Below are 8,374 nucleotides of genomic sequence, written 5' to 3' on the forward strand. Positions count from 1 at the left end.
GAAAAGATGAAAAGTCTGCAGAATCAGTAACACTTCCCAATACATAGCAACAAAGTTCTAAGACTTTACCATTGATTATATTTTTTATGATAGATTTATTTTATTTTATTTTTATTGGAAATTTTTTATTTATATTCCAAATGATATTCCCTTTCCTGGTTTCCCTCCCATAAAGCCATATGCCATCCCCATCTTTCTTCTTCTATAAGGGTGTTGTTTCTCCCCAATCACCCCAGACCCATTTGCTATTCCCATCCCCAATATTTCTCTAAACTGGGTGATTTCTCTAAACTGGGCAAGACTAAGGGCTTCTCCTCCCATTAGTGCCCAACAAGGCCATTCTCTACTACATATGTAGCAGGAGCCATGGGTCTGCCAATGTGTACTCTTTGAGTCGTGGTTTAGTTCCGGGGAGCTCTGGTTTGTTGGTATTGTTGTTCTTATGGATTTGCAAGATCCTGCAGCCACCTCAATTCTTTCTCTAATGCCGCAAATGGGGATTCCATTCTCAGTTCAATGGTTAGCTGCTAGGATTTGCCTCTGTATTTCATGCTCTGGCTGAGCCTCTCAGGAGACAGCTACATCAGTGTCCTGTCAGCATGTACTTCTTGGTTTCATCAGTATTGTCAAATTTGTTGGATATATGTTTATAGATAGATAGATAGATAGATAGATAGATAGATAGATGATGATATAGATGATATAGATATAGATATAGATATAGATATAGATATAGATATAGATATAGATATAGATATAGATATAGATATAGATATAGATATAGATATAGATATAGATATAGATATAGATTAGATAGATATAGATATAGATATAGAGATATAGATATAGATATAGATATAGATATAGATATAGATATAGATATAGATATAGATATAGATATAGATATAGATATAGATATAGATATAGATATAGATATAGATATAGATATAGATATAGATATAGATATAGATATAGATATAGATATAGATATAGATATAGATAATGAATATTTTTGTTCCCCTTTTTAAGAAAGTTTGAAGCTTCTGCCATTTAGTCATCCTTGAGCTTCATGTGGTCTGTGGATTTTATCTTTGGTAATTTGAGGTTTTGGCCTAATAACCACTTATAAGTGAGTGCACACCATTTGTGTGTATTGGAATTGGGTTACCTCAGCCAGGATGAAATTTTCTAGTTCCATCCATTTGCCTATGAATTTCATGAATTCACTGTTTTTGATAGCTGAGTAGAACTCTATTGTGTAGACATACCACATTTCCTTTAACCATCTGGAGTCTTTTCAGCTCCTGACTATTATAATTAGGGCTTCTATGAACATAGTGGAACATATGTTTTTGTTGTATGTTGGAGCATCATTTGGGTATATGCCCAGGAATTGAATAACTGGCTCCTCAGGTAGTACAATGTCCAATTTTCTGAGGAAACTCCATTCTAATTTTCAGAGTGATTGCACCAGCTTAAAATCGCACAAACTATGGAGGGTTGTTTCTCTTGCTCCATATCCTCACAATCATCTGTTGTCACTGAGATTTTAAGATAGCCATTATGAATGGTGCAAGGTGGTATCTCAGGGTTGTTCAGATTTGCATTTCCCTGATGACTAAAGATATTGAGCATTTCTTTAGGTACTTCTCAGGTATTCGATATTCCTCAGCTGAGAATTCTTTGTTTAGCTCTGCACCCCAATTTCAATAGGTTTATTTGTCTCTTTGGAATCCATCTTCTTGTGTTCTTTGTATATAATGGATATTAACCATCTGTAAGATGTAGGATTCTAAAGATCTTTTCCCAATCTGTTGTATTCAGTTTTGCCATAATAACAGTGTCCTTTCCCTTACATAGCTTTTGCAGTTTTATGAGGTCCTATTTGTATATTGTTTATGTTAGAGCATAAAGCATTTGCGTTTTGCTCAGGAAATCTTCCATAGTACCCATGGGGTCCAGACTATTCGTACTTTTCTTCTAATTCCTGGATTGTATCTGTTTTTGTTTGTTTGTTTCTTAGTTTGTTTTTTATTTTTGGAGAGCTCCTTGATCCACGTGGAATTAAGCTTTGAACAGGATGATAAGAATGGGACAATTTGCATTCTTCTACATGATGACCTCCAATTAAAGTAGCACCATTTGATGAAAATGCTTTCTTCCAATGGATTGCTTTAGCTCCTTTCTCAAAGATCAATATTTGGGTTCATTTCTGGCTCTTCAGTTCTTTTCCACCAATCTACTTGCCTGTCTCTGTACCAATACCATGCACTTTTTATCAGTATTACTTTGTAATACAGCTTGATGTCAGGAAGGGTGATTCTACCAGAACTCGTATAAATGGTTAGGATAGTTTTGGCTATCCTGTTTGTTTTGTTATTTCAAATGATTTTGCAAATTGTTCTTTCTAACTCTGTGAAGAATTTACTTGGAATTTTGATGGAAATTGCATTGAATCTGTAGATTGCTTTTGACAAAATGTCCATTATTACTATATTAATCCTGCCAAATCATGAGCATGGGAGATCTTTCCATCTTCTGAGATTTTCTTCAATTTCTTTTCATAGACTTAAGTTCCTGTCATCCAGAACTTTCACTTGCTTGGTTAGAGTTGCACCGAGGTAATTTGTGATATATGTCTAGAAATGTGTGAAAGTGTCATTTCTGTAATTTCTTTTTTGCCTGTTTATCATTTGACTAGAGGAAGTCTACTGATTTGTTTGAGTTAATTTTATATCCAAGCACATTGCTGAGTTTGTTTTTCAGGCTTAATAGTTCTCTGGTGGAACTTTTGGGCTCACTGAAATATACTATCGTACCATCTGGAATTAGTGATATTTTGAAATATTCCTTTCCAATTTGTATACCTTTGACCTCTGTTTATTGTCTGATTGCTGTGGCTATGACTTCAGGTACTAATTGAATAAATAAGAAGAGAGTGGTCAGCCTTGTCTAGTCCCTGATTTTTAGTGGGATTGCTTCAAGTTTCTCTCCATTCTGTTCAAGGTCGTCCACTGGTTTTCTGTATCCTGTTTTTACTATGTTTAGGAATGGGCCTTGAAATCCTGATCCTTCCAAGTCTTTTAATATGTAGGGGTGTGGAATGTTGTCAAGTGCTTTCTCAGCATCTAATGATGTGATCATGTAGTTCTTTTACTTTCAGTTTGTTTACATAGTGGAGTACATTGAAGAAATTCCATATATTTAGCAATCACTGAATCCCTTGGTGAAGCCTACTTGATCATGATGGATGACCGTTTTGATGTGTTCTTGGATTTCAATTTCAAGAATTTTATGGAGTAAATTTGTGTCAGTATTCATAAGGGAAATTGGTGTGAAGTTCTCTTCCTTTGTTGGGTCTTTGTATGCTTTAGATATAAGAGTAAATGTGGCTTCATGGAAGGGATTGTATAGTGTTCCTTTTCTTTCTATTTTGTGAAATAATTTGGACAGTATTGGTATTATGTCTTCTATGAAGGTCTGATAGAATCCTGCATTAAATATATCTGGTCCTGGGCTTTTCTTGGTTGGGAGAATTTTAATACCTGCTTCTATTTCTTTAGGAGTTATGCGGTTGTTCAGATGGTTTATCTGTTCCTGATTTAACTTTGGTACCTGACGTATGTCTAGAAAATTGTCCATTTCCTCCAGATTTTCCAGCTTTGTTGAATATGTGTTTTTGTTGTAGGATCTGATGAATTTTTGGTTTTTCTCAGGTTCTCTTGTTATCTCTGCTTTTCATTTCTGATTTTCTTAATTTGGATACATTCCCTGTGCCTTCTGGTTGTTTATCTTGTTGATTTTCTCAAAGAACCAGCTCCTGATTTTGTTGGTTCTTTGTTTAGTTCTTTTTGTTTCTACTTGGTTGATTTCAGCCCTGAGTTTGATTAATTCCTTCCAGCTGGTCCTCTGTGTGTATTTGTTTCCTTTTGTTCTAAAGGTTTTAGGTGTACTGTCAGGCTACTAATGTGTGCTCTATCCAGTTTCTTTTTGGAGACACTCAGAGCTATGAGATTTCCTATTAGCCCTGCTATTATTGTGTCCCATAATTTTGGGCATGTACCTTCTTTTAAATTAAAATTTAAAAAGTGTTTATGTATTTCTTCCTTGACCAAGTTATCATTGAGTAGAGTGTTTTTCAACTTCCATGTTTTTGTGGGCTTTCTGTTGTTTTTTGTTGTTATTGAATGTGGTCCTCCAGGCTGGAGGTTTGCCAAGATTTCTGGTCCAGCTAGGTTCTCAGGTCCAGAAGAAAGGAAGAGAACTGGGGCAGGTGTTGTTCTGCCTCTGTTTCAGGCCATGCTTATCGAGCAGGAGATGGATTAGACAGCAAGGGGTGCAGGGTGTCTTCTGCTGGTGACTTTGGGGACGGAAAATCTCTTTCCCATGTGGCAGTGTTACAGCACTTATGGCAGTAGCTCTCAGATGATGGAGTGATTCTTTGCACACCTTTAATTCTGGACATGAATTAAATACAGTTTCTTGGTTGGGTCACCTCATCTATATATTCACAGTCATGGTCCTGTCTCTACAACTGATTTGTCTTAAGCCTATGTGACTTATGGTCACATCCACACTTGTGGAGGAGGGGCTTGCGGCACTTCTGTACCTAACTTGGTCTGTCTCAAACCTCTCTATTGAGGTTTGTGGGGGCTTCAGCTAGTGAAACCCTGATCTGGGATGCTGGGGATGCACCTACCATCCCTATTAGGGATTCCAGAGTTTTGTCCTGTCTCAACCAGGAATCAGGCTACCTTTCACAACTTGCCACCTCATTATTGAAGACCAGCCTTAGTCCGTGATGATGTGAATGGATGCATGAACAAGGTATATGCATGAATAGGCCAGCAATGTTAAGACTGAGGCTGAACCCAGCTGTGTTGATCCTTTCCAGTCTTTCTACTTTGGTTAACATGGCATCTTGGCTCTCCTGTGTTATATTTGATTGCCCTGCCTTCCTGACATTGTGAAACACACTCTCTCTCTCCCTCTCTCTCTCTCTCTCTCTCTCTCTCTCTCTCTCTCTCTCTCTCTCTCTCTCTGCTTTTCTCTTCTACTACACTTTCACCTTGTCCTTCTTCAACTCATACCTACAGTTGTGATTTTAATTTTTTTTCAAATATGAATTCTAATGATAGTTTTTCAATTATTTAATATCTCCTATAGCTCACCAAATTCCAGGGGTAGTAGAGAGGAGAGTATACAGGTATTGGGAGTGGACCTGTTTAGAAAGGTTCTTTAGATCAACTCCCATCTCTATTGTCTGTAAATCAGCAGTCCAGTTCTGTAGTCAGCAGAAGAATCTCAGTTCACTCACAAACACCTCACGGATTCACCACTAATCTAACATTGTTATCTCTTAGGTTTAGTATATTGAGTTTAATGTTGAGGTATTTGATCCACTCTGACTTTTATTTGCATAGGGTGATAAATGTGAATCTATTTTCATTTTTTACATAAAGACTTACAATTAGAGCAGTATTATTTGTTGGAGCTATTCTCTTTTTTCCATTGCATCGTTTGGGCTTTTTTTGTCAAACATCAAGAGTCCATGTGTGTGGGGACTCATTTTCGGGTCCTCACTTCAACTTCATTGACCAGCCTGTTTTTATGTGAATAAAATGTGGTTTTTATTATTATTTCTCTGTAGTAAAGGTTGAGAACAGGTATGATGACGCCTCCAGAAGTTCTTCTATCAAACAAAATTGTTTTAGCTATCCCAGATTTTTTCTTTTTTTTTCTTCTCTTTTGTGAGATTTTAAAATTTACATTTCAAATGTTACTCCATTTCCCTGTTTCCTGGACATAAGCCCCCTATCTCATCCCCCTCCCCTTCTTCTATAAGGGGGTTCCCATCCACATCCACCTTCCATTTCTGCCCTCCTCGACATTCCCCTACACCTGGGTGTCCAGCCTTGGCAGGACCAAGGGCTTCTCCTTCCATTCCTGCCTAACAAGGCCATACATATGCCAGTGGAGCCATAGGTCAGTCCATGTATACACTTTGGGTAGTGGTTTAGTACCTGGGAGCTCTGGTTGGTTGGCTTTCTTGTTCTTATGGGGTTACAAGCCCCTTAAGATCTTTCAGTCCTTTCTCTAAGTGCTCCAATAGGGATCTCATTCTCATTTCTATGGTTTGCTGCTAGCATTCGCCTCTGTATATGACATGCTATGGCTGTGCCTCTCAGGAGACAGCTATATCAGTCTCTTGTCAGCATGCACTTCTTAGCTTCATCAATCTTGTGCAGTTTGGGGGCGATATAGATATAGATAGATATAGATATAGATATAGATATAGATATAGATATAGGTATAGGTATAGGTATAGGTATAGATATAGATATAGATATAGATATAGATATAGATATAGATATAGATATAGATATAGATATAGATATAGATATAGATATAGATATAGATAGATAGACATTGATAGATAAAAAGAGATAGAGTTATACAGATATGGATATAGATAGATGTAGATGTAGGAATAGATAGATAGATAGATAGATAGATAGATAGATAGATGATAGATAGATAGATAGATAGATAGATAGATAGATAGATAGATAGATAGATGACAGGCAGATATAGAGATAGAGAGAGAGATAGAGAAATATTGTATACCAATGTGGCACAGGCTCTGCTTTTTCCAAATGAGGTTGAGAATTTATTTCAAGGCTTAAAACACTTGTGTTGGATTTTTTCTGGCAACAAGAGTTTTGGATCTTTCCTGTCTTGGAATATTCTTAGAAGGCTCTGTCTTTGACCAGATAACAGTAAAAAACCTAGAGCCCTTTCATTAAAAGAAAGAGAGAAATAATGAGATGGAAGGAACTATTCAAACTTTGTCTTCTTTCCTTGTGGATTGAAGTCCCCCCCTTCTCATCTGCTACCTCAGAAGCCTCTTCTGCCTCCAAGTCCTCCTCTGCCTCGACCTTGACCAACAAAGCCACCTCCTACCTTAGGTTTGGCCCAGTCCAAGGTAACTTTCTTTCCATCAATTTCTCCATCTTTCATAGCCTCCTTGGCAACTTTGACATCTTTTTCACTATTAAAATCTAGAAAACAAAGCACTTTAGAAGAATTAGCTTCCCAATCAGTGACTATTTTTGTGTTAACAAAGCCCTCAAATGATTCTTTTTAAGATCTCTTCAGTGGTATCCTCAAACAGACCTTTGACAGAGTTTTGGATTGCTGAATTCTTGAATTAGGATATCCCCTGGGTCCTTGCAACTCCAGCATGATTGCTCTGCCTAGAATTTTCATTTAATTACAAGAATATCAGGCTCCTTTAGCATCTTCAAATGAAGCAAAGTCTATAAATTTTAGATTTGCCATGTGAGTTCTGGGCACTTTAATAAAAATTGCTTCCTCAAATACTTACTGAAGAGTTTCTTCTGTTGCACTTTAGGAAAAGTTACTTAAAATAAAAGTCTCTGATTCACCACTCCAAGTGCTATTCTTTGCAGTTCTCTCTTGCTTTTCTTTTCTTTTTTTTCAGCTCATCAACTTCCTCATCTTCAATCTCTGAGGCAGAAGTAGGAGGAGATGCTTTTGCTGGCTTCACTCCTTTTATTACCGGTAGCTCAAATTCATCCTCTTCCTCATCATCTTCATCTTTATCCTCATCACTGTCTTCCTTCTTGGTATTCTTACTATTCTTAGTCCTATTGGCTGGACTAATGCTGCCTTTTAACCAGGAGTTGGTACCAATGTTTTTGCTTGTGAGTCTCCCTTCTTACCAGTTGTTGGAATTACTTTGGCTGGTTTAACTGCTTCTTTGGCTGGTATGGCTGCTGCCTTTTTGCCTCGGGTAACAGCTGCTTTCTTAACTGGTGTGGGAACTACGGCCTTTCTTGTTTGTGAAAGAACCACCTTCTTTGCTGGAGTTGTGGTAGCCTTTTTGCCTTTTTTCTGAGGGACAACAACCTCCTCTTCTCCACTACTGTCATCTTCATTTTCTGACATTTCTTCATCTTAGTATCTTCTTCCACATACTTTGGAAGAGAAGCCATTTTCTTGGAATCATCATGGGTTTTACCAGCCTTTGCAAGTTTCACCATGATGCAGATTATGGCAATGGCATGTTTGGAGAGCGAGCAACTCAAAACAGCTTAACAGAACCCATGCAAAGTCGAGTACAGAGGCAGGTAATGAAGATTCTGGTACAGATACAACTGCCTGCCAGCTACAGCTAGCATCTGAGGCAAAAGCTGTGTTAGAATTTTGATGGTAATGGCATTGAATCTATACATTGCTTTTGGTAACATGGCCATTTTCACTATGTTAATCTTACCAATTTATGAGCATGGGAAGTCATTCCATCTTCTCATACATTCTTCAAATTCTTGGTCAGAGGCATGAGATTCTT

At 37.4% G+C, this 8,374-nt stretch overlaps 1 pseudogene; it reads right to left on the reverse strand.

Moving 5' to 3' along the window:
• Ncl-ps3 (nucleolin, pseudogene 3) overlaps nt 1–8,066 on the reverse strand; it is a 415,248-nt pseudogene extending 407,182 nt beyond the window's left edge.
• Nucleotides 8,067–8,374: the final 308 nt, after the last annotated feature.

The sequence above is a fragment of the Rattus norvegicus genome, chromosome 1 (assembly GCF_036323735.1).
Source record: "Rattus norvegicus strain BN/NHsdMcwi chromosome 1, GRCr8, whole genome shotgun sequence".
NCBI classification, from domain to species: domain Eukaryota; kingdom Metazoa; phylum Chordata; class Mammalia; order Rodentia; family Muridae; genus Rattus; species Rattus norvegicus.